A 25,540-nucleotide genomic window follows, 5' to 3' on the forward strand; every position below is an offset into this window, starting at 1 on the left:
TACAGTTAATTATGACCATTCGTTAAGTAGGTACTTACGACGTACTAAGGGTTTATTTTGTTTTTAACCGACTTAGAAAAGGAGGTTTTCAATTCGATTGTAATTTTTTATGTATGTACACCGTTTACACCGAGATTTATGATCCGATTTACATGATTCAGCGTTTGTCCTACTGAGAAAAACCAAGCCTAATATAATAGCAGGTACCTACACTCGCCACGCGTGACTTTGAGCGGGATAGCTTGCTCTAGAACCAAACAACCCAAGCGGGCAAGCACCAACTTAAACTCTATCAATCGGTAACACATACAAGTAATAATATTTTATTAATATTAAAGGTTTAAGATTTGCATAAGAGGTGTATAAATTATTTTATAGTTTTGAGTTTTTGAAGTCGGTTTTTTTAAACGTAGTTTTTTTTTATTAGACATAACATTGGATTTTTATTCTATTGAGGAAATACAACTTATCATTATACCTAACTAAATTTATATGTTTTATATATAAAAATATAGTCAAATATTTAATAGAAAGTATACAGGAAACGAAACAACGAACTCAGAATATTAGAATTTGCTGTGTTTTTTCGCGTTTTATGTTTATTACGGCAATAGCCAGTAAGATACACTGTCAATATAATCCGCTGACGTATAGACAGTAGGTCGCATATACTTAGAATGTATTATCGTATAGACGAACTGACAGTCCAATAATACCTGACTAATTTTAATTTGTCAATGTTGACTCAAGATACTGAGTAGCTAATTCAAAGGGTGGCTGACTGTTTACGACTTATCCATCAAAATCGGTTATATTAACTATAGAGCTTTTTACTGTAGATCGTTTTACTTTTTATCTTGCTGTATCTCTTTTTGTTCTCTGTTTTGTTCATCTATACACTACGGATATATGACGGATGGACGCACAGAAGATTCTTCACCATGTTCAGCAAGAAATTGAAATTACTGATATAAACGAGCGATGATAAAATATAATAAGGAATTCCACGCCATAAAATGCACATTAATTCACGTTTCTGCGTCCATAAGAAGATTAATATTGAAATTTTATGACAGGCATAAAAGGTATTATATTATATATATATATTATATATATATATATATTATCTCAAAATTAATTTCCTTTGGTCTTTTTGATGTAAGTTGAAACAATACTTACTATATTTATTTTAATTTACTATCTACTTACTATATTATTATCTATAAAAATTTTATTTTTATTTGAAATAAATTTTATATTTAATATAAAATTTATACTACAAAACTTTTATATAGCTATTTTGACCAAGTGATATAATATTTTTAATGATTAACTTTTTTTTATGAAAAAAAGGGACGAGACGGGCAGGACGTTCAGCTGATGGTAATTGATACACCCTGTCCATTACACTGCAGTGCCACTCAGGATTCTTGAAAAACCCCAAAAATTCAGAGCAGCATTATAACTGCGCTCGTCACCCTGAGACATAACATGTTAAGTCTCATTTGCCCAGTAATTTCCATGCTACGGCGCCCTAATGTTTACACATTACTGCTTCACGGCAGAAATAGGTGCCGTAGGCCAATTCATTTAAGTAAGTAACTCAATTAGAAACTAAAGTAAGTTACCCAATAAGTAAGTAAGCACGAGTAGATAGTACATTTTATTTAATATACAAATAACGCAGAAAACGAGTAGGGTTTCAAATGAATCTTATTAGTAGACATCTACATAGAGAAAGTTCTATATATTTTGTAATTATGAGTTTTTATTGAGCTTTCCTACAATCCATAAAATACTTGAATAACATAATATGATATACTGAGAAGTAGAAAAACTAATCAACAATAAAAATTTCAATTATTCGACAGGCAGAAAAGCCCCACTGGGGCCCTATGGAGATACTTTCAAATCCTACCGGCGACGTCTGAATAGTCTCCAGAATAATTCTATTTAGCAGTAACTTTTAATTGAACAACAAAACGTGGGGATACAGGTAATGAATCCTATTAACCTGTAAAGCTTAATTCATGAATAGGGTTGGCAAATCTCCTTTATAAATAATTAAAATATTTAAACGGCGGGAATGCTAGGATATAAATAAATCCCGCGTATTTTACAATATTTCTGTTTGTTTATTCTCAATCATTATTCTTCTTCTCCTTCGGCGTTACACTCTTGTCAGAGTGGTCGTGGTCGTCACGTGGAGGTTAGTGGCCTGTTTCACAATGGCGACGCCACTCGTCGCGAACTGCCGCTCTTTTCGTGCATTCATGCAGAGTACCGCCGACAGCTTGCCTCACTTGGTCCGTCCACCTCACCGGGGACCTGCCTCTTGGTCTAGTACCCTCGACTTTACCCTGCACTATTAAGCGTTCTATGGAGTCGCTTCCACGTCGCGATACATGCTCGAAGAAAGTGAGAATGCGAGCTTATACAGTGGTAGACAGTCTCTGTTTGATGCCGAGCTCCCGAAGAATGGACTCATTGGTTCGGAATTCCGTCCACGATATATCATTATTAACGGATTTATTTTATTAGATGGACAAGCATGGAGATTTTGTGTTCATGTTCCATTAGATTTAAATGGACATGACAGAACATCAGTTGCTGTCAAACAGTCCAACTGATGCAAAAGTATGTTTGTTGCATCATTTTACATATTATATTGTAATTGAAATGATTTGTAAGTCGATGGAAATGTAAATGATGATATAAAAGAGTGGCAATGAGTTTCTTGCTACTTCTTCTCATTAGCTCAACCCTTTACGAAGTAGCGGTAGATTCAATAAGAAAAATATTTTTTTGACATTCATAAGTGTCATTTCCGTGACCTACATGAACAAAGTGATTTTTATTTGATTTGATTTGATTTGAAAGAAAATATATGTGTAGTAGTGTAGTAAGTAGCACGTCACGCAAACATTGTTATTGTTACTAAAATGAAGTTTATTACATTTGAAAACTGTTTTCTCTTATTATAATTATAATGTAATTATAATGTAATAACATTATAAATTTTTTGTTTCGCCAATTTGAGGTTAAAATTCCGAACCGACAGCTGTCATATTCAAATCGTTCACAACGTAAATGAACTATATTAAGAAATTCGAAATGTCAAACAATGACGTACGGGTTTTTTGTTGAATTTTATATATTAGATTATTATACAGGTTTGCTAATGAAAATGGTATGCCGAGGATCCCTAATGAATAAGCAGTGGCTCGTATTAAACTGCCTTTCTGGTACTTATTTTGAATAAAAATTTAAAAGATATGAAGGCGGGGGCGTCTTCTCTTTATGCCTATAAAACGTGACCATACCACTAGGGGACTTACTCTGCTCGTAGTGCTCCAAAATGTTTCACTAGTTCGCACACCAAACCCCGGGGTATAAAATAGTCGTAACACAACACTTAGATTACTAAACAATTTGGTATGTTTTTTAAAGTGATAACCCTCACTTCTAGGATTAATACACAAATAAAATATAAGGCGATAAGAATGACCTATCGGGTATATTGGGACAGCTTCAGATTATTGACAGCTAATTACTGACAGAAGAAGGTACTAATTTATCTCTATCTGTAGATATTATATTGGGAACGGCCGTTAGATTACTACTTAGTAATTATATTGAGCGGTTCAGCCAACGCCAACTTACGGCCGTTCCCAATATTCAGTCTATCTCTTACTTGAGTTAAAACTCGTAACCATCGTTGACTTTTCTGTCCCAATAAGCTTATCAACGGTAACTCACCTTATCCGTACACGCTGCCCGTCAATTGGACGACGGCTTACCAGCGATATAAGTTTGTATGGAAATTGCAAATCACGTGTCCCAATATAAGGCGATAAGAATGACTTATCGGGTATATTGGGACAGCTTCAGATTATTGTCAGCTAACTACTAACAGTAGAAGGTAGTAATTTATCTCTATCTGTAGATAGTATATAGGGAACGGCGTTAATCGTGCGCGTTCGCGTCGATAGGAGTTCCAATCTAGTACACCTAGCTAAATATTTTCAGCCTTTGGTCAAAAAGGGAGCATAAAATAATATGTTTCAATAGCAAAAATGAGAATTATCAACATTTTAAGGATGAAAAACGAGCATCATCTGTTAAATGATCACTGCCGCCCAAATACTTCTGCCACACCAGAGGAATCACATGTGCGTAGCCGGCCTTTGAATTGGTCACTATAAAAGGCACTTTTTATTTTGATATTTAAAACATTTGAAAACTTGGACAGCAACAAATGCTTTTCATATTATTTGTATAATTATAGGTGTGTATAAATAATTTGGGAAAATGTTGCCTAAGATGAGCCAACTTTATTCAAACGAGCATCGCATAAAAATGTTTCGGGTCAGAATTTCAAAACCCTCCCATAAAAAGTATCATTCCAAAAATATTAAGAAATAAATGGCAGCCGAGATAAAACCTCTGCCATACTATTCGACCAACGGGTTTCTCAATTAAAAAAAAAACAATGGTTTAGACTAAGAAAAGCACTCAGTATTTTTATAGATTCGCAGTTCAAAGCAAAAATGTAAAAATATACAACAATGACGGAGTCACTCGTAAAAATCTCATCAAAATATAACACAGAATTTACAACGTTAGCAAAAATATTGCAACATTAACTCAACTCTATAAAAAGTCTTGTAAAATGTTCCGTTCGCTTTAATATTATCTCAAAAATAAAGTAATTTAATCAACAGGGAAGATTACGAAAATCAGGAGTTTGACGCCTGTCAATTCCAGTTTTTATTGGCTTAATCTCAATAAGGCTAACGCTGCGATGAGCGTAGCGTACAGCGGAGCAATAAGCGTTTTAAAACAAAGTTTAAGAGTCGGTGATATTATTTTTTATCTATTGCATTATAGTGACTATTTTAATGTCATTAAATTATGCTATTTAAAATTAAGTCATAATTTTAAATGCCCAAGTAATAAAATTAAAATCGCTCAAAACTATTCCTCGTCAGTTTTCGGCTGCTATTCACAGTTAGGATATCATCCTCACCATCTGGATGTGTGGCGGTCCTCCACAGTGCGGTTTTCAAGGAGCTTTCTTCAACGTACTACAAAGCTGTGGAATGAGCTTCCTTGTGTGGTGTTTCCGGGACGATACGATATGGGTACCTTCAAAAAAAGCGTGTACACCTTCCTTAAAGGCCGGCAACGCTCCTGTGATTCCTCTGGTGTTGCAAGAGATTGCTGGTGGCGGTGATCACTTAACAACAGGTGACCCGTACGCTCGTTTGTCCTCCTATTCCATAAAAAAAAGTGAACGAATAAAAAACATTCCTCACTTAAAATTCTTTTTCATTGTTCAGATACCGTGTCGGTACTATAAGAAGGTTGGTGGTGTTAAAGATAGATGCACACATTTTTTTCAGTAATCATTACGTATAGTGCTGGACAATGAAATGAATACCAAAAATTTGGAACGTCCGCACTATACCAGTGGGAGGCTCCTTTGCCTATGCCGGCTAGATTATGGGTATCACAACCGCGCCATTTTCAGCCGTGAAGCAGTAATGTGTAAGCATTATTGTATTTCCGTCTGATGGGCGCCGTAGCTAGTGAAATTACTGGGCAAATAAGACTTAACATCTTATAGACGAGTGCAGTTGTAGTGCCGCTTAGAATTTTTGGGTTTTTCAACAATCCTGAGCGACCGTATGAATTACCATCAGCTAAACGTCCTGCTTGGCTCGTTTTTTTAATTTCCTAAATTACAAAAAGATTAGTTAATATTTACAATAAATCTGGTGTAATTAAACAAGTTCACAGTTCAACCTTATATTTAGGTTTCAGAAATATTGTGTGTAAAAGCTGTTTTTTTTTTCAGGAAACTGCGAAAACCTGGATATTTTCAAATACTTTGTTCATACAAATATTTCTTATCAACTTCTATTCATTCTAACCATGACACCAAATACCTTTTTCATATATTTTTTCATTTTGACACAATATCGTTACCCTTGAATAAATAAAACGCTTCAGCTTTCACAGGGTACATCCCTAATTGACGTCACTTGTTTTTTCCTCACAGGCCGTTCAATTATCATAGGCCTGATTTCATTCCCAGCCCGTTCCACTTCAAAATCGTATTTAAAGCATTCTTCGATTCCATCCTTGATTATCATAAACCGTTGTGTTTTATATATACTCGAAATAGATTAAAATTCATGAGAATAGAATGGTTTGGGATAATGAATTATTTATTTCGTATTTCGTAGCGTAATTGTTTCATGAAAATTATCTGGTTTTATTATAGTAGTGTCCCAGCTACGACTTATGTTAGCGGAGTCTTAAAAATGTTAGACATTTCTCAAATATATGCGAAGGGAACGCTGGCTGGTCCATGAGTCAACTTGTAAACGGGTACTGCGTTATAGTTAATATTTTTTTTATGAAAATAAGGGACGAGACGAGCAGAACGTTGATCGTATGCGTAATTTTACTGGCTACGGCGCCCTTCAGACCGAAACCCAATAATGCCTACACATTACTGCTTCACGGCAGAAATAGGTGCCATTGTGGTTCCCTTAATCTAGCCGGCATCCTGTGCAAAGGAGCCTCCCTTTGGTAAATCATTGTAGTGACAGTAATAACGATCATCATGTTCACGAAACATCCTTACACAAACAATGTTCAAGCTCTACAGGTTGATGTATCCAATATCCGATAATTTATACGCATACAGTTTATTATTTATTACTTTTAATTAAATAAATTATATTATTTAAGCACGATTCATATATTGGATTCAACACTTTACAAACTAATTTATTATATATATTACAGTCACTGTAAAATACTCTATTTTATTGAAAATTGCCATTGAGTTTCTTGTTTGATTTTCTAACGAACTCTACTTTTTCCGAACATATGGCAAATAAAAAAATATTTATATTGACGATTCAAAAGCGTTTTATTAAAGCGTTATTACATAAAGTTTATTTGACTTTGACTTTCAATTAGCACCAGCTAGTTATTATTACATACAATCTGTATATAATATATTCTAGCAGTGCCCCCTACTTCATCAGCGTGGACCTCAATCCATCTCGGAATTTTATAAGAAAAAACGCAACATGTCTATACGAGTAAACCCGTACAAACCGATAGCTTAAGTTTTAAACTAAACACAATATATCTATATTAATATATAAATCTGAAGAGTTTGTTTGTATGAACCACTTTCGCACGACACTCCACAAGTTAGGATATCATCCCCACCATCTGGATGTGTGGCGGTCCTCCACAGTGCGGTTTTCAAGGAGCTTTCTTCCTCGTACTACGAAGCTGTGGAATGAGTTTCCTTGTGCGGTGTTTCCGGGACTATACGACATGGGTACCTTCAAAAAAGCGCGTACACTTTCCTTAAAGGTCGGCAACGCTCTTGTGATTTCTCTGGTGTTGCAAGAGAATGTGGGCGGCGGTGATCACTTAACAGCAGGTGACCCGTACGCTCGTTTGTTATTCCATAAAAAAAAATGAACGCGCTATTCTCAGGAACTACTGGTCCTATTTAAAAAAAATATTTCAGTGTTAGTTAGCCCAATTATCGAGCCAAGCTATAGGCTATTTCATCACGCTAAGACATAGGAGCGGTGCCAACCAAACCAATGAAGTATATTTCAAAGTCGGGGTTTGTTTTTTGTTTTGCGCTGCGTGCGCTGCGAAAACGGTTAAAGTTTCGCAAAAATCATGTATGACAGAATTGTTCCCCTTCAAAGTTCTAAAAAAAGACCGTAAAAGCGTATTATGTCGTCTATCTTTCAAAGTTGATTCACTATAACCTTTTTTATGCTAATCAAATGTGTTCTACAATAATTCATTCTGTGTGTGCAATACTGCGTGATCTATCGCACAGTGTTGCGCTGCGTATCGACCAATCAATCAAATCAAAATCACTTTATTCATGTAGGTCACGGAAATTACACTTATGAATGACAAAAAAATATTTTTTCTTATTCAATCTACCACTACATTCGTAAAGGGTTGAGCTATTGAGAAGAAGTAGCAAGAAACTCATTGCCACTCTTTTATATCAAGATTTACATTTACATCGATTTACAAATCATTTCAATTACAATATAATATACTATGTAAAGTGATGCAACAAACATACTCAAACGTCAAATAGTCAACGCGTCAAAGAGTAAGCCAAGAAAGTAAATGTAAATTAATACAAAAGTTATTGAGTACAGTAGCTGCATCATCTACACACACCGTAAATAAATAAGGGTATTCTGTGAGCATTTTATAGGCGATTATAAATAAAATATATATATATATATAATCATTTCATTAATTCATTCATTCACTAACAAAACCGTACTTCTTTTTGGTCCTTCAAGCCGGATTTTTTTTTCCGTTAGTATAACAATTAACACAATTTTTTTAGGGTATGTTAATTGGGCACATTGTAATCAATAATGTCCTATGTGGGTGAAGCTGCAAATATTAAATTTTCAAGATTAAGGCATGTAATTTATTTTTGCAATATATGTATAAGAGCACGAAAAGCAACTGAAACTCAAATCAATATCTGCAACATAAAACGTTGTCCTTATTTTTTTAATGATTACTGCATAACACAGAATCACGCAAAATGTGGGTAAACGTTTAAAAATAAAAGATAAATGATTATAAAGCTGTCTACAGTGCTGTTACCTGTCAAAATCTCGCTGTATAATTTTTAGACTCCGTGTGAAGCTGTGCTGTTAAGCAACGCAGGAAAACAGGCCAAGTTTATTAAGTACTTTTAGTTTTTATTACTTCAGTATGCATGACAGCTTGCGTGACAAACATGCGTTCGGGAAGCTCCGTAAAATATTCTCATCCAAATACCCCAGTGTCTGAAGACGAAGATTTTCAAGCAGTGTGTGTTGCCAGTGATGACTAATGGCACGAAGACGTGGTCGCTAACTATGGGCCTTATGAGAAAGCCCATGGTCGCACAGAAGGAAATGAAGAAGGCTATGCTCAGAGTTTCCCTGCGAGATCTAACCAGAAATGAGGAAATGCGTAGGAGAACCAAAGTTAATGACATAGTCCAAATGATTGCGAAACGTTGAAGTGGCGGTGGGCAGGGCACATAGTTCGACGGACAGGTGACCGTTGCGCAGTGTTGGTAAGCCCCCCAAAAGATGGACTGAAGATCTGATCAAGATCGCCGGAATACGTTAGATGAGGGCAGCGCAGGACCGATCGTCATGGAAGTCTTTGGGGAGGCCTTTGTCCAGCAGTGGACGTCTTCCGGCTTATGATGATGATGCATGATAGCTACGTCCTGAAATCGCGATCCGTCAGTCACTTTACTTTTGTGTGCGATGTGCGTGCGTAGCTGATAATATAGACTATCTGTTCACCTCTATTTTTTCGACCTGGTCACAACAGTCACGGTATATCTACGTATTAATTATACCGTAACATCAATCATGTGACAGCCCTAACATACTAGTCACCTTCAGTAATTACTTTAATTTGGTGCTTAACAATATACGTAAGGCTTAAAACATTTCTATTTACACAATATTTCATATTCAACATTTCATATCAGATAAGTGCACAAAATCTTGAAATTGTTATTGAGCGAATTTCACTAATCCGAATTAAACCCTGGTGAATACACCAATTAAATTATTTCGGTTAAATACGCAAAAGGGTCAAACGTGAAGCGATTGAGATCTTCATATATTTTATAGATAATAATGACCCACCTACGTTTCGCTTCAGTTATCAAATTAAGTCTTAAAATAAATCACGTTTAATATTATTTTATTAGCTTGGTAAACATTAATATAAGGGGATGTTAAAACGTGATTTTGACCCATTTTAAAACGTGTAATAGAAATGGTTGAAAATCACTTTGATATCAAGCTCAAATGACAATTCAATAATTTATAAAGTTTGTCTCATTTATCAGATTTTTTTATTTACTATGGAAAAGGAGGACAAAAGAGCGTACGGGTCTGGTGTAAAGTGATCACCGCCGCCCACATTCTCTTGCAATACCAGAGGAATCACAGGATTGTTGCCAGTTTTAAGAAATTTTATTAAATTATATTTAAAAAAAAAACTACACACAATATTTACAAATAAAAAAATACAAAATTTTAATTATTATATCTTATACATTGTATGTAAAGTGACGCACCAAAATTATTCAAACGTTTTGACTTACTTTATGTAAAATGATGAAACTGTAAATATACATTCAAAAGAGTGGCAATGAGTGTCTTGTTACTTCTTCTCATTAAAGATCATCTTTCCCAAAGCGTGGTAAAATGGTAAAAGCATTCATAAAATATGTAATATTGTTTCTTTCTTTCATATGTCAGCAAACGGCCGCGGCCGGATAAATAAAGTATACCTTATTAAAAAAAGAAAAAGACGTGTTTAATCTTACGATAAAACTCAAAAGAGTAATGAGTGCAGAAGATGAATAAATTACACTGAAAATAAGATTATTTAAGATGATTTTTATTGTTTAAGACGTCCGGTTTATTTGAAAATTCTTTCACGAATGAAGGAACGATGAAAATAAATTATTTTCATTACCTTAGCTTTGTATTCCAAGCAGGGTCAACAAGATTATTAAACGTCAAAATTCCACCCTCCTGAAGACATCCGATTTACTTGAATTTGCATACGCATCGGGACCGAGCACGACAACATATAGTTTAGTGGTTAGTGATCCTGCCTACTGTACCAGAGGTCCCGGGTTCGAATGCCGGTGGCTGCAAACATTTATGATATAGATATTTGTTTTCAAGTAATGGATGTCTATAAGTTTTTATGTATGTATTTTATTCGTATTATATATATAGTTGTCTTGCATCCACAGTACAGGCTATGCCTGGTTTGGGGTAAATAATTTGTATAATAGTGTATCAATATTACTATGATTATAATTCAAATAGAGTTTAAGTACTTTTGCTGTTATTCCTAAATCTGAAAAAAAAATATGACAGTAAGGGACGAGACGAGCAGGACGTTGAGCTAATGGTAATTGATACGCAATACCGCTCAGTATTCTTGAGCAACCAAAATATTCCATACGATATTACGCACATGAGACATAAGATATTACGCACGCCACCTTGAGATATAAGATATTAAGTCTCATTTGCCCAGTAATTTCACTAGCTACGCGCCCTTCAGACCGAAACACAATAATTCTCACCAAAGACGTTATGTATAGAAGGTAATTGATTCTCACACATTGCTGCTTCACGGCAGAAATATACCATTGTAATACCCATACTCTAGCCGGCATCCTGTGTAAAGAAGTCTCCCACTGGTATATGGTAATAAACGAAAACTAAAAAAAACACGCTGTAATAAGTAGAAAATCATTTTTAAATTTGCAGAATTCGTACAGCGATATTAAGTTCAGTGCTTTAAGTTGTACATATATCACTGCACTCGCCGGCGAGTGCGAAGTCTCTTCAAACCTAGAGTCCATTGGACTAACAGATATATAAGATCGTTAGTGATCTTCTCTCCATCCAGCCTATTTAGCACGCGGTCCGTGGTTCAAGCCTCCTTCCGAGAAGCCCCGCGCCTGTGAGCTACATTTTCGGCCTCCAAGGCCCCCGCCCGGATTCGCTGTAAAAGCCTTTAGGGCTATCAGCACAGAGCAGGTTTTTAGTCGGTAGGGGGTGTTTACACCCGAGCCCGACATTATTCAATACATAAATGTATTTTCCTCCTCTCGAAAAAAAAAGAGAAAAAAAGCATTAAGTTGTTTAACAGCACACGCCTAATTAATGCCTTTTATAGACAAATTTTGATACCACAGAATTAAGCTTAATAGTAACAGAAGTTTCATAGCAACAGTATTTTGTATTTTTTTTTTAGAAAAATAATATAGTTTTGAAAGAAATCATAAGATCATATTATAACGTGTCCACTATAGTAAATATAATACAAATAATTTAATTGCAATATTTTTTTTGACGCGTTTAGTGCAATTGTCACAATTTCTCGTACATCTCTGAAAGAGGGGCGATATCACAGCATGAATCTATCACAAATAACAATTTTTGTTTACAATAACCAAGCTTGTTTATCTAGTTACCCGTTACATAAACCGCATCATGATACCTCGGCTAATGTAAACACAAGTGGCTATAGCATATCAAGTGGCCGCCTCTCACCTCCTCACGACTCAACCTATACCTATGAATGTAGTTACAAGCCTATCTTGGATGACACCGACTCCAACTAACAATTTGTCTAGATATGTGCAGATATACAAAAATTTTCAATGCAGCAATGAACGTTAGCGCTTAATTGAAGAGTTCCGATACTTTGCCATGGATTCCGTAATCAGAACCTAACCAAACTCGCAACAAACTATGTTTGAAGTATATCCTTTCCAATAAAAAAAGAATTATTGAAATCGATTAGCGCGATATTGAGTTATTCGTAAATTTATCATCCAATTTGCTATTTTATTTTGATAGATTTTTCTCATGGATGCCATTGTCAGATCTGGACCAAATTGACAATGGACAATGAGACCACACGGGAAGCACCAGCTTTCAAATAAAAAAAGAATTATCAAAATCGGTTCACCCAGTCGAAAGTGTTGAGTTGACAAACATTAAAAAAAAAACCGACGAATTGAGAACCTCCTCCTTTTTTGAAGTCGGTTAAAAAATATGGTTACAGTGTCATATCGAACAATAAAATTTATTATTTAATAGCCTGAGGGCAGTCGCTATATTCCCAATCTGTGGTGTCATTAAGAAAGTAATTTATGTTACAGTAAAAGCTCCTTATTCGCGCTTCCTTCATTCGCGTTTTCACTATTGGCGTATTAAGAAATTGTGACCCAATTCATATATTCGCGGATGTAATTGGTATATAGTACATGCATATTAATAAAAAGAATTCCAACATAGCCGAAATTGCGAATGGAATAGGAACAGATGGGTACGAACAGATAGAATCAAGTGACATTCAAGAGTTGCTTGAAATGCAAGATGAAGATTTGACTGAAATCGACTTGAAGGAAATGTGAAATTCACAGCCCATTGAAGAAGAGGCTTCAACAAGCACTGGAAATGTGACATTTAATTGTGAAAGTCCTAGTGAAGGCTTAAAAATGGCAAATGAGCTTTATGATTTCTTTACGAAAATTGATCCGTCTATGGAACGAAGTCCTATTTTTAAGAGGCAAATTGCTAATGCCAGTGCTGAATATCAGTTTGAACTGAAGGACCTTCTAAAAATTGCCAAGCAAGAAAAAATTACAAAATTCTTTAAACCGTTGCCTAAGCCTGAAGATAATAATTAATAAGTATGGTCAAAAGCTTCAATTAAATTGTTTTTTTTATATGATTGTTTTTTATTTTGTCACCTAGGAACATATCCCCTATAACCCCATATAAATTACCAATTCGTATTCACGGTTTTTGTATTTGCGTCATATATACGGAACATATACCCCGCGAATAAAGATCTTTTACTGTATAGTAACCTTTAGTATATAAATGTTTTTACCAATTCTTTTGAATTTCGTAATGCATTTATTTTGAAAATTTTCTGAGATCTTGTTGTAAAAGCATATATATATACATCACCCCACAAAATACTTACTTACTTATGCATAGAAAATTACGGGGTTATGACAAAATAGTACATTAAGATACAAGTGCGCAAAGAAGGTCGTTCCCGCACAAGCGAAGCGAGTTTAGGATGACCTACGTGCGCACGAGTATCGTATACTATTTTCCTATTAAGTTGCGCAAAGTTCGACTCAACACATTCCCGTACGCTCTTGTCAACGTGTGGGAAAGTGGTACTTTGCGAACGCAAATGCATGCGTAAAATCGAACTTTGCGCACAATAATAGGAAAAAATAATTTAAACATGACTTAGATACGCGTTTTCTTAGATAGTCACCTATCTATAACAACGTCAGAGACCTAACAATAACGACGTCTAAGTTAATCTTTTTCTATTACAAAACACACAATATAACTTATTTTCAACAAGTGTTCAACACTTTCTTTTTATAATAACACAGTTAATGTTTGTCCCTGGGTTTAACATTCAATAAGAGAATTCAATAAAATTGTAAAATTTTGTGTGTTTAGCCGATATTAATTGAAGTGGCTCGAAGCACCTTTAGTAAAATGAAAAAAGTACTGTGCAACCGTGGTCTTAACATTTCCTTGCGCACTGGTTTACTGCACTGTTACATCTGGCCCATTCTTCTATACGGATGTGAGGCGTGGACTATAAAAGAAGACCTCAGAAAACGTATAGAAGCTTTTGAAATGTGGGCATATAGACGTATGTTGGCCATAAGTTGGACCCACAAGGTCACAAATGTGGAAGTTCTGCGCCGCGTCAGTCAAAAACGCGAACTCATGCAAACTATTAAGATGAGGAAAGTCGCATATTTGGGGCACGTGCTTAGGCACGCGAGGTACAAACTCCTACTACTCATCTTGATGGGAAAAGTTGCCGGAAGAAGAGGCGTAGGTCGCAGAAAAAAGTCTTGGCTGCGCAACATCCGAAAGTGGACTGGCATTGCAAGTTCGGCAGAACTATTTCGCCTCGCGAAGGACAAACAATTAAAACTACCAAGCTGACCGCCAACCTTCGCTAGTCGGAGAGGCACGCGAAGAAGAAGAAGTCGATATTAAGTGAATTTCTATCATCACGCGGACCTGACTCTCGTTCGTCGAGTCCTTGTCGAAAAATGTCAAAGTTCATTTATTAGATAGTCGTAAATAAATATCTATCTATCCGCAGTTATTTCTTCAACCTCAGACGAGTATTTTTTCCTTAACTCTCATCTCTGACTACGAAAGTCGAAAATAGAATCGTTTAATAATTTTACGACGCCAAATTCTGCGTCTGGCGTTTTTCACTGCTGGAAATGTAAATAAATTATATTTTTAAATTAAAGGTCACGTACAACTATGAAGGTCGATTTGTGTTTATTGCTAGAGGTTATGACATCTTTAACATTTGTTTATTTATCGTGTTACCAGCTTTTGACCTCGACTTTGTACGCGTTGGTTAATATGTTATACATTTGGGAGATTCTTTCCATATCCTAATTCCTACGATATTCCTGATCCCGTTTGTGAAAAATTTCATGATGGTCGGTTGAACAGTTAAGGCGAGATTTCGCTTTCATTTTATTTATAAACTAACGCAATATCAATAAGTGATACTAAATATATGTAAAACAATCATAAGCTTCCGTGATCTACATGAATAAAGTAATTTTGACTTGATTTAATATTAATGGGTTTCTGTGTATCAGGCTTTACTCTTAGTGGTCGCCATAACGCCTAAGCTACAGAAGGGTTGAATCTGCCGCCTTAGCTTTAGAGATTTTGTTATGGGGCAGTGAAGCCGATATTAATACCATCTTTGTGCTGCAGAAGAGCGCTATTCGCGGTATTTATAACCTAGGTCTTAAGATGTTTATTTAAGAGAAAAATTTTAAGAAATAAAAATTTTGACTGCTGCTTCTCAATATATTGTTGATAATGTTCTATATTATATTCATATTTATAAGCACATTTAGGAATTTGCTAGAAACTGTGACAATCATAATGTTAACATGACAAACATAAACTTGTTACGCCTACTACTCAGCTAAGTCGAGTTAGTAAGTCTTTTGTGGGGCAATGAAAAGGGCGAAAGCATATAGCTTTTACAACAAGATTCCAGAATATGTTCAAAACAAAAGTATTAAAAGTATTACGATACTCAAAAGAATTGTTAAAAAACGTTTGTGAGGTAAAGGTTTTCTATAACATAAATGACTTTCTTAATGATTCCACAGATTGGGAATGGAGCAACCGCCCTCAGGTTATTAAATAACAAGTTCAGTTGTACAATATAACAAATAAAATTTCAAAACAAAATTTTATGAACGATGCGGGACTCGAGCCCACGACCCCAGGGGTCGTTCCGTGCCAGTGCTCTGCTAACTGAGCTAACCGTTCAAGTGAAGTATCGTCATAAAATCTTGTATACTTTGTTCAACTCTCAGGATGTGGCTTTATCTACAGGATCTAATTTACAGTTGATAACCTGCTCAACCCCAATATTTATCAATTAGTAAATTGGCTTGAGATGTCGCTCTTGTAAATCTAAACAATTTGTTATGTTTTTAAAGTGATAACCCTCGCTTCTAGGATTAATAAATAAATAAAATTTAAAAACAAAATTTTATGAACGATGCGGGAATCAAACCTACGATCTCTGGCGTTCCGTGCCAGTGCTCTGCCAACTGAGCTAACCGTTCCAGTGACGTATCGTCATAAAATCTTGTATGCTTTGTTCGTGCGTATTAATCCTAAAAGTGAGGGTTATCACTTTAAAAACATAACAAATTGTACAATATTACTTGTATAAATATATTTTTTTATGAAAAAGTCCGCTGAGTTTGTTGCGCCCATTCTTCTCAGGTCTGAGGCATTTTTTTTTGGAGGATTGGGTGGTAGTTTTTGATTTTCAATAAGCGCTGTCACATACTATTTTGAATAAAAATATTTGAATTTGAATTTAGAAGTACAACGCAGAGTGTAGAGGTCGAACCCCTGTTTGACTTTGAGTTTTCTTCTATGGAAAAGTGGTGTTAAGTGATACGATCTCCCACATTCTCTTGCAACACCAGAGTATTACAGGAACGATGCCGGCCTTTAAGTAAGGTGTCTTATTGAACTGCTTTGCTTTTCGACCCCAAAACATCGCACTAAGAAACTGATTCTACATCTTGGTTGTACATGGAAGAAAGTTCCTTGATAACAGTACTTTTGAAGTAACGCCAAGCATCCAAGTGGTGGGGATTCTAATTTATGACGTGCGAAGGTGAAATTCCATCATGCAATTCCATGCAAGATCGACTGAGTAAAAACATTAAATCTTCACTCTTATTAATCTTAAGATTCTACACATCTAATAAGTGTGGGAGGCTCCTTTGCACCGGATGCCGGCTAGATTATGGGTATTCTATTTCTGCCGTGAAGCAGTAATGTGTAAGCATTACTGTGTTTCGGTCTGAAGGGCGCCGAAGCTAGTGAAATTACTGGGCAAATAAGACTTGACAACTTATATGCCTCAAGGTGACGAGCGCAGTTGTAGTACCGCTCTGAATTTTAGGGTTTCAATCAATTACCAACAGCTGCACGTCCTGCTCAACTCATCCCTTATTTTCATAAAAAAAAGTGTATTCGCCACAATGATCAGAGATAAAAGCAGTCAAAATCTAAATTTCACATAGCCAAAACAAATAAGGGATGTTTGACGTACAAAGGCTTATATTTAGTTGTAATTTCCGTACCGGAGCGCTTCCGGGAAACCCCGTATAAATTGGTAAATGTTTTTTACCGAGTCGCCGTCGGAAAATCAGGGCATCTGTCTGTCACGTGTCGGGTTTCACAGTGTCCATTGTTAATAGTAAATTGGAACAGTCGTGGCAAATATATTTTGAACCGATGCGCCGCGGATTGGATTAAATCTAAACAATACATCAGGTAAATATACTGAAGTAACATTGAAAATGCTTAGACAATGAAAAACGGCTTAATATAGAAAGTTCCCAATAATTTTATTGTTTTTAGAAGTATTTTCCGTTCACACTACACATCGGCGCATTCGATGGAACCACTGAGAAAAGCAGTGGGCCCATTCTTCCTTAGGGGTCCTATGGCATTTTCGTATGCTTTCACCGCATCTTCAGGGCTCGTAAAGCGAATACCTCGAATTTTATCTTTAGTTCTTGGGAATAAATAAGAGTCGCAGGGCGCTAGGTCAAGACTGTATGACGGATGACTCATTATCTCGACACCTGCCTTAGTTAAATATTCAACAGTCCGTTTTGCGGAGGGCGCTGAAGCATTGTCGTGATGAAGGAGGATCCTGCTTCGAGGGCACTGCTGTCGAATTTTTTCCAAGACATCAGGCAAACAGCTCGCACAATTGTCGCGAAATGACCTTTTCGACCCAAGATTGAGGCAATCATCTTTTTTCCTTGACTTCTTCCTTTCTTTACCTTAGTTGGCCAATCCTCGAAAGGAAACACCCACTGAGCTGATTGTCTTTTGGTTTCGGGTTCGTAGCAATATATCCATTTTTCATCACCTGTGACGATGTCAAATACAGTATTTGAGTCACTGTTGAACTTATCTAAAATTTGGCGACACCAGTCCATGCTAAGGTATTTCTGGTCGTCAGTTAAAGTATGGGGAATCCATCTGGAACAAGGTTTTCTGACGCCTAAATGTACGTGATATATTTTTTGAACTTGACTCATACCAATGCCTAGGCTTACCCGTATCTGCTGATAGGACACTCTCTAATCTTCCTCTATCATGCGTCGCACAGCACTGATGTTATCTTCAGTAGTCGCTGTTAAAGTACGTCCCTCACACGGATCATCATTGAGATTGCTACGTCCGTGCTTAAACTCGTTAAACCAATGGTAAATAGTGGCACGAGATGGGGCTTCATTAAGAAATGCTAATCGCAGCCTATCATATCTTCGTTGTTGAGTAAGCCCACAACGAAAGTCATAATAAATCATTGACGGAAAATTTTCTCGCGTTAGTGTCATTTTCACGTGTAACAAGAGTTTTAGATTTACCGCCCATTCACAAAAACAAATGACAAATGAATGCAATATACTACATCAGGTTACCAAAGAGTTCTAAAATTAAAATTCAAAAAATTTTTTCATTAGAAATGTTTCTAACCGGCCAGTTCTAAACATTTTCAGTGTTACCCACGTAAAAGAAATGTATTTATTTAACAAAGGGAGTCACAATAACATAACATCTTGCAACACCTCTTGGTATTCGTCATTAATATATAAGCGATCGTAAAGGGGCTTCGACATAGGCAGAAGAACAGATAAGAAACTCCTAGGCTATCTTTTTTATCATATTAACACAATTACTTAGCTAAAATATTAGGTGGCCTGCGCAGAACCAGTCAAGATCCATGCATCATTGTCCTCTATATATTAAACCTTGTTTGTTAGAGAAGCTTTACAATCTTTCTTAAATTTGTTTTCAATCCTAGTATTCTGCCTGGTATTTTATTGTAAAATGAATACCAAGACCTATGAAGGATCCCTTAACCCCAGCTAACCTATTTATTTAATTCAAATCAAAAAGATTTTTGGATTAAATAATTTTCTATTTTATACTTGAAGCTTCAGCTAGTTCTCTGTTTTGGTTCAATCTTTTTTATTTAGCAGCCATCCAAATAATCCTTTACATACGCCGAGCTCGGAACAATATTATATTTATATTTCAAATTTATCTCGATATACTTTGGGAGTGGCATTATACCCGACCATTTTTATAACTCTATCTCACAAACCGGAAAATCTCTATTTCTAGGTAAAAAATCGGTTCTAAATAAGTAATCACCAACATATTATATACTAAAATCTTCTCCAAAACACGTTGCATCTAATGGTACAAGAGTTATTCTGATCGGCTTAGTAGGTTTTGCAGTATAACCGAAGGAAAAAACCGGCCATACATTTATTAGTACAATATAGATTCTTGGGATAGATTCTGACGTCACACTGCGCTTCAACCAATAGCATTGCGTTTCGATGTTTTATATTTCGCGCGTATTTATTGCACTTTTGTATATTTAATATTTATTACTCGGCATAATTTTTTTAAAAAAACCTATTTAAGATAAAATAAATATTAATAAAGATTAGAAAAAATAACACATAGTAGTAGTACATAGTAGTAACATAGCATATAACCTATTGTATTTGTAAAAAATATAGAAATATACCAGGCGAGTAGACTTGAGCCAGTGCCTCAAGCGGATGATGCTAAATATCTAGGGATGAACCTGGATAGACGACTTACGTGGCAGAAACATATCTGGACCAAACGCAGCTAGATACGAAAGTCTGCAATCTATACTGGCAGTAAGGTCGAAAATCCAAACTCACATATGAAGGAAGAATGGCTGTTTACAAAGCCATTCTTAAATCTATTTGGACATATGGGATTCAAATCTGGGGACCAGCAAACACAAGTAACATATAGATACTGGAGAGGTTCCAAAGCAAAACAATCAGAAACAACTACATACGAAGTATTGCTTGGCATGTAAGCAACAAACTGATGTAGGCAGGTATAAAATTGGGAACAATTAAGCAAGAAATAGAACAATTCAGTAGAAGCTACCAGACTTAATAGTCACAGAAACGAACTTGCTACTCAACTTTAGGGTCCTAGGAGCCTAGAGAATTTATCTAGGCTGAAGCGCCATAGTATTCAGGGCCTAGCAGCAATATTCATGGGCAAGGAGTGCTGGGAAAGCCTCAACACAACACCAAAATACAGTCATATTCAGTCATTGTTGAAAGACATAAAAAGAACCTGGCAAGCAACTGTAGACATTACACAAGGCATAAATATATTAATATCTATTTCCATCAACGATCGCTACCGGGAAATCAATAGCTACCGCATAGTTCGCTTTTCCAGATATTAAAATCACGTCAGTACACACGTCGTGTACGATCGACATATTATTATTATTATTATGTTCAACACGCATTTCAGTCGACAGTCATGTTCGTGTAAATAAACCATTCACTGGAATACGAACGAACTCGACCTGTTTGAGTTAAAAGTCATTATTTCTCTTGGGCTTCATTTTATGATTTAATATTGATTGAAATGTACGAAATTAAATTCAAATTGATTATACGAAACTTATCTTAGCGTATTAAGTGTTGTACCCTAATAGTTATTTATCTACACAAGGTAATATCTAATTCATATACATTTATAACCTAGGTCCTAGAGAATCATTGAGAGCAAAATTCAAAGAAATTAACATCTTGACTGTTGCTTCTCAATATATTCTTGATAATATAACGTATGTTCATAGGCACATAAGTGAATTTGCCAGAAACTGTCATAACCATAATGTTAACACCAGGAACAGACATAAACTGATGATGCCTACTACTCGGCTAAGTCGAGTTAGTAAGTCCTTTGTGGGGCGATGTATATGCTTTTACAACAAGATCCCAGAAAATGTAAAACAAAAGTATTAAGTTATTCAAAAGAATTGTTAAAAAACGGTTACTATAACATAAATGACTTTTTGACAATGACACAGATTGGGAATGGAGCGACCGCACTCAGGCTATTAAATAATAAGTTTAATTGTACAATGTTACTTTGTTAATGTTACTTTAATTGTAAAACATATTTTTGATGAAAAAAAAGCCCGCTGAGTTTGTTGCGCCCATTCTTCTCAGGCCTGAGGCATTCATTTTGGAATGGGTGGTAGTTTTTTGACTTCCAATAAGTGATTTTACATCCTATTTTGAATAAAAATATTTGAATTTGAATCTCGTTCTCTCTTGAAAATCTATATAAATAAATATTAAACTATTTCCTTATTGTTATCGTAAAACCATGCAACCGCGAAAATTTACCCATCACTAGCTTAGCCGGATTTCACAAAGACAAAGAAAATATAATTATATGCTAACGTGAGTCAAAACTTCTGAGGGTTTTTTTCCTAATTCATTATTATTTATAAGGCATGAAATATAAGAGGGCTTTCACACTACGGTGGTTTGTAAGGATCGTTATTGGTTACCAGTACTCTTACTGAAATTAACTTTACCTTAAAAAATGCTCATAAAAATCCGGTGCTTGAGTTGACAAGAAACGTATGAATACTTTAGGTGGGGCAATTAAAGTTACTTAATGATGAGATGGCGGAAGTGGTCTTACTGGGGTGGTGCTCTGTACAGGCCTCCACTAGAGTCAAAGAGTATAATAATATATAGGTAAAAGAGCGCCCTCTCTGCGCATTATGAGCTGTCTATTTGAAAACTAGCGCCATCTGGAGATTGGCCCCGAAAATAACTATATATAACCTTGAAATTATAAAATTCATAGTGATCATGTTGTGACGCAATTAAATAACTAACTCTAATTTTTAATGTAGGCATTGCAATTTTTTACCATGTTGAAATTGCGCGTAGAGTTAGTTATTTAATTTTGTCACAACATAGAACATAAAGGATAGATTTAGTAGTGTAAATATGCAAAATGGAACAGGAAAGCTTCATACATGCGCAAACGCTAGAAGTAGCCGCCATTTTATGACCAGTGGGCAGTGACACAAATAAAGAAAAGTTGAAAGGTTTCAAAGCGAGTGACAGCTGACAAAGCTTTCATTTTCGGGCCAACTAACAGATGGCACTACAGTCTTCTGGAAACGTCACTATAAGGCGTCTGTCCCACCCCTGACTAGAGTGATAGAGATTGTTTTATAGGAAGAGGTATAAGACAAGAAACGAATGGGTATAGAAGAAGAGCAAAAGGTTAATTATGGTGCGAATACTCTAATTATAAAACAACTACCGAATAGAATTCCGAATGCGGTAATACGAGCGCGCTGTGGTTTGAAAGAGGATGTTGTGACAAGGACTGAAAAAGGAATGCTTAAATGGTTTGGACACGTGGAGCGAATGAGTGAAGAAAGAAACGGAAATTCAAATTTTATTTGTGTATGAATAAATCTTTGAGATAAATTTTTGACGCACAGTTTGACAGTTCTGCTGTGACATTATGTAATTTTAAGAACAGAAAAAACGAAATAATTATTGTAAAGATTTAAGTTTTAGCGTAGTTATTATTATTTTTTAATTTTGATGTGTTGCATAAATGCATTTGTTTAGTTGAAGCAAAGCGCACCGATCACCAGCTATATAAGACGTCCTGTATAGCCGAGTGGTTAGCGATCCTACCTACTAAGCTAGAGGTGCCTACGGTTCGAATCCCGGTAGGTGCAAGCATTTATATGATGAATATGGATGTTTGTTTCCGAGTCATGGATGTTTAAATGTATTTATGTATGTTTATATGAATTTATCTATGTTTAAGTAAGTATATTGTATTAAATATATCATTATCTTGTAACCCATAACACAGGCTATAGATGCTTAACTTGGGGCAAGATAATTTGTGTAAAAAATGTGTCAATATTTATTGAATTAGGCGTTACTTTGCGGAAATCCATAATTATACAAATGATTTAAGTTTTCTTTCGTGTTAATTCCGCCAATATTTGTTTTTAAAACAATTCGACACGTGTTTCGCCTCTACTCGAGGCATCCTCAAAACGTGTTGTCCTGCCAAAATCTGGCACGAGCAGGCATCCTCAGGACGTGTTGTCCCTGAGGATGCCAAATGAGAATAAATGTTGGCGGAATTAACACTAAAGAAAACTTAAATCATTTGTATGTGTCAATATTATTATTATTATTATTATTATATTATAAAGATAAACAGTATAATGTAAAGGGGCCGTTACAATAATACTCCTAAACCGTTGAATTATTCACCTTATGCTTGCACGTTCTTTTGTATTACTTTGTTGTTCATGAAAGTTTTATCTTACTTTACAAAATTGAATACAAAAATACGAACTTTCAGGTTACCCTAAAGACAATGTTAACTGCTCTTTTATGTTTGTCTGTCTGTTCTCGCTAATTATGGCAAACATCTAATGCTCTCATATATGCTATAATATTACATATAAGACTGCTGTTCGGAATTTATAAATAATGTAAAAAATGTGTTTAAGTTTATTAAATTTATTTAACTCTATAGATCTATTAAACGACGTTATGATTTTATAAATGCTACTTTATTTACATGTTGTCGACTTAGACTTACAACAACATTTTTACTGAAACCAATTTTGATTGACAAGTCGTAAATAGTCAGCCATTGCCAAGCTTGTGACAATAAACACAAGTAAAAAAGTCAAAGTCAAATAAAACTTATTAAAGGCTTAAACTAAGCACTTTTGAATCGTCATTTTAAATATTCCTTTTAAATTACTGAATCTACCATAATATGTTCGGAGAAAGTAGAGCTCGTGAGAAGAACATACAAGAAACTCAACGGCCACTTTTTCAATCTAAAAAAATATAATTATAGGTATACTTGTAATGCATGCTCTAAATGCTGTCATAAAATAGAGTCCCGTCAAAAATCAAATTCACGAATTTTAATTTAAAATAGGCTATGAAAAAACTTGTTGAAAGTCCAAAATTATCAACCGTTCGGAAATTAATACCTCAGACCTGAGGAAAAAAGGCGAAAGAAACTCAGCGGGCTTCCGTTTTTTCAATACAATTAAAATTATAATTTAGAGAGCCTAACAGCGGTCACTCCATTCCTAAATGTGGTATCACGGTGTGGTGTGGTAATTTGAGTTATAGCAACCTTTTTTTATGGAAAAGGAGGACCAACGAGCGTACGGGTCACCTGGTGTTAAGTGATCACCGCCGCCCAATGTGGGCAACACCAGAGGAATCACAGGAAGATTTGCCGGCCTTTAAGGAGGCCTTTTTTTGAAGGCATCCATGTCGTATCGACCCGGAAACACAAGGAAGCTCATTCCACAGCTTTGTAATACGTGGTAGAAAGCTCCTTGAAAACCGCACTGTGGAGGACCGCCACACATCCAGATGGTTGGGATGATATGCTAAATTTTGGCATATCAAAGGTGGAATTTAACCTTTACGACATAAACGTCCTTAAACAATTCTTTTGAATTTCGTAATACATAGTTTTTTAAATTTCCAGGGATCATGTTGTAAAAGCATATACATCGCTACACAAAAGACTGAATAACTCTTATCCATAGGATACATGGTGAAGAATTTTCCAATGCAGAAACTGTCCTCAAATGTATTTAACTGAAAAGAACATCTTTCTTTCCCACCTCGACTAAAATCTCGCTTTTAGTCCCTGGTACGAGAGAGAAAAGTGGCCGATTCCCTCCTGGCAAGATGACTTCTGTCCCAGGAACTACAAGCGAGCTTTTTCATCTAGGTGGGAAAAAAAATCGTATACGCACCACGTGAGATAAGTAGGACATTATCACCCGCGACTGTCACTATATATATATTCCGCGGGTGAGAATGACCTTCTTTTCTCCCTAGGTACGTAATATACTATTCTTGAGATAATATTTATGACAAGACCAAGTATATTGTGTACTCGTATCTATACTCTATCGCTCGCCAATTTCACTGTTGCAAAACTTTACTCGGCGACAATCTTGTCAGAACTTAACCGTGAACTTAATCTAACTCTTGTTATAGCGTGGCTTAGTTATGATTGATTTCTAGAGAACTTTCCCAATGTGGGTGTTACGTGATGAAATTGAGTGTGAAATATTAAGGACATACAGAAACAAGATGCGAAGCGGCCACCTCTAATAACAGCTTCTATGTGCAAATTGCGTACTTTTGGCATAATAGAGTAATAGAACAGTGCTTTAACTTCTAACTAGAGCGCCCGAATTGACGCACGCACACATATACATGATTTACTCGGCCGATAAGCAATTTTTGGAAGACAAATCCATCCAAGCTAAAATCATCCGAGTTAAATTAGCAGCGCCGTGCCGTCCGCGTCGTCAATCTTTTGTATGTAGCACACCGCCCAGACGT

The 25,540-nt window shown here is 35.7% G+C and overlaps 1 protein-coding gene across 10 annotated transcripts in view; it reads right to left on the reverse strand.

The window, feature by feature from the left end:
- LOC126976179 (sex peptide receptor) overlaps positions 1-25,540 on the reverse strand; it is a 200,640-nt gene that overhangs the window by 162,908 nt on the left and 12,192 nt on the right. The gene's annotated exons all lie outside the window — the stretch shown is intronic.

This window comes from Leptidea sinapis, chromosome 39, assembly GCF_905404315.1.
Source record: "Leptidea sinapis chromosome 39, ilLepSina1.1, whole genome shotgun sequence".
In the NCBI taxonomy this organism is placed as follows: Eukaryota; Metazoa; Arthropoda; class Insecta; order Lepidoptera; family Pieridae; genus Leptidea; species Leptidea sinapis.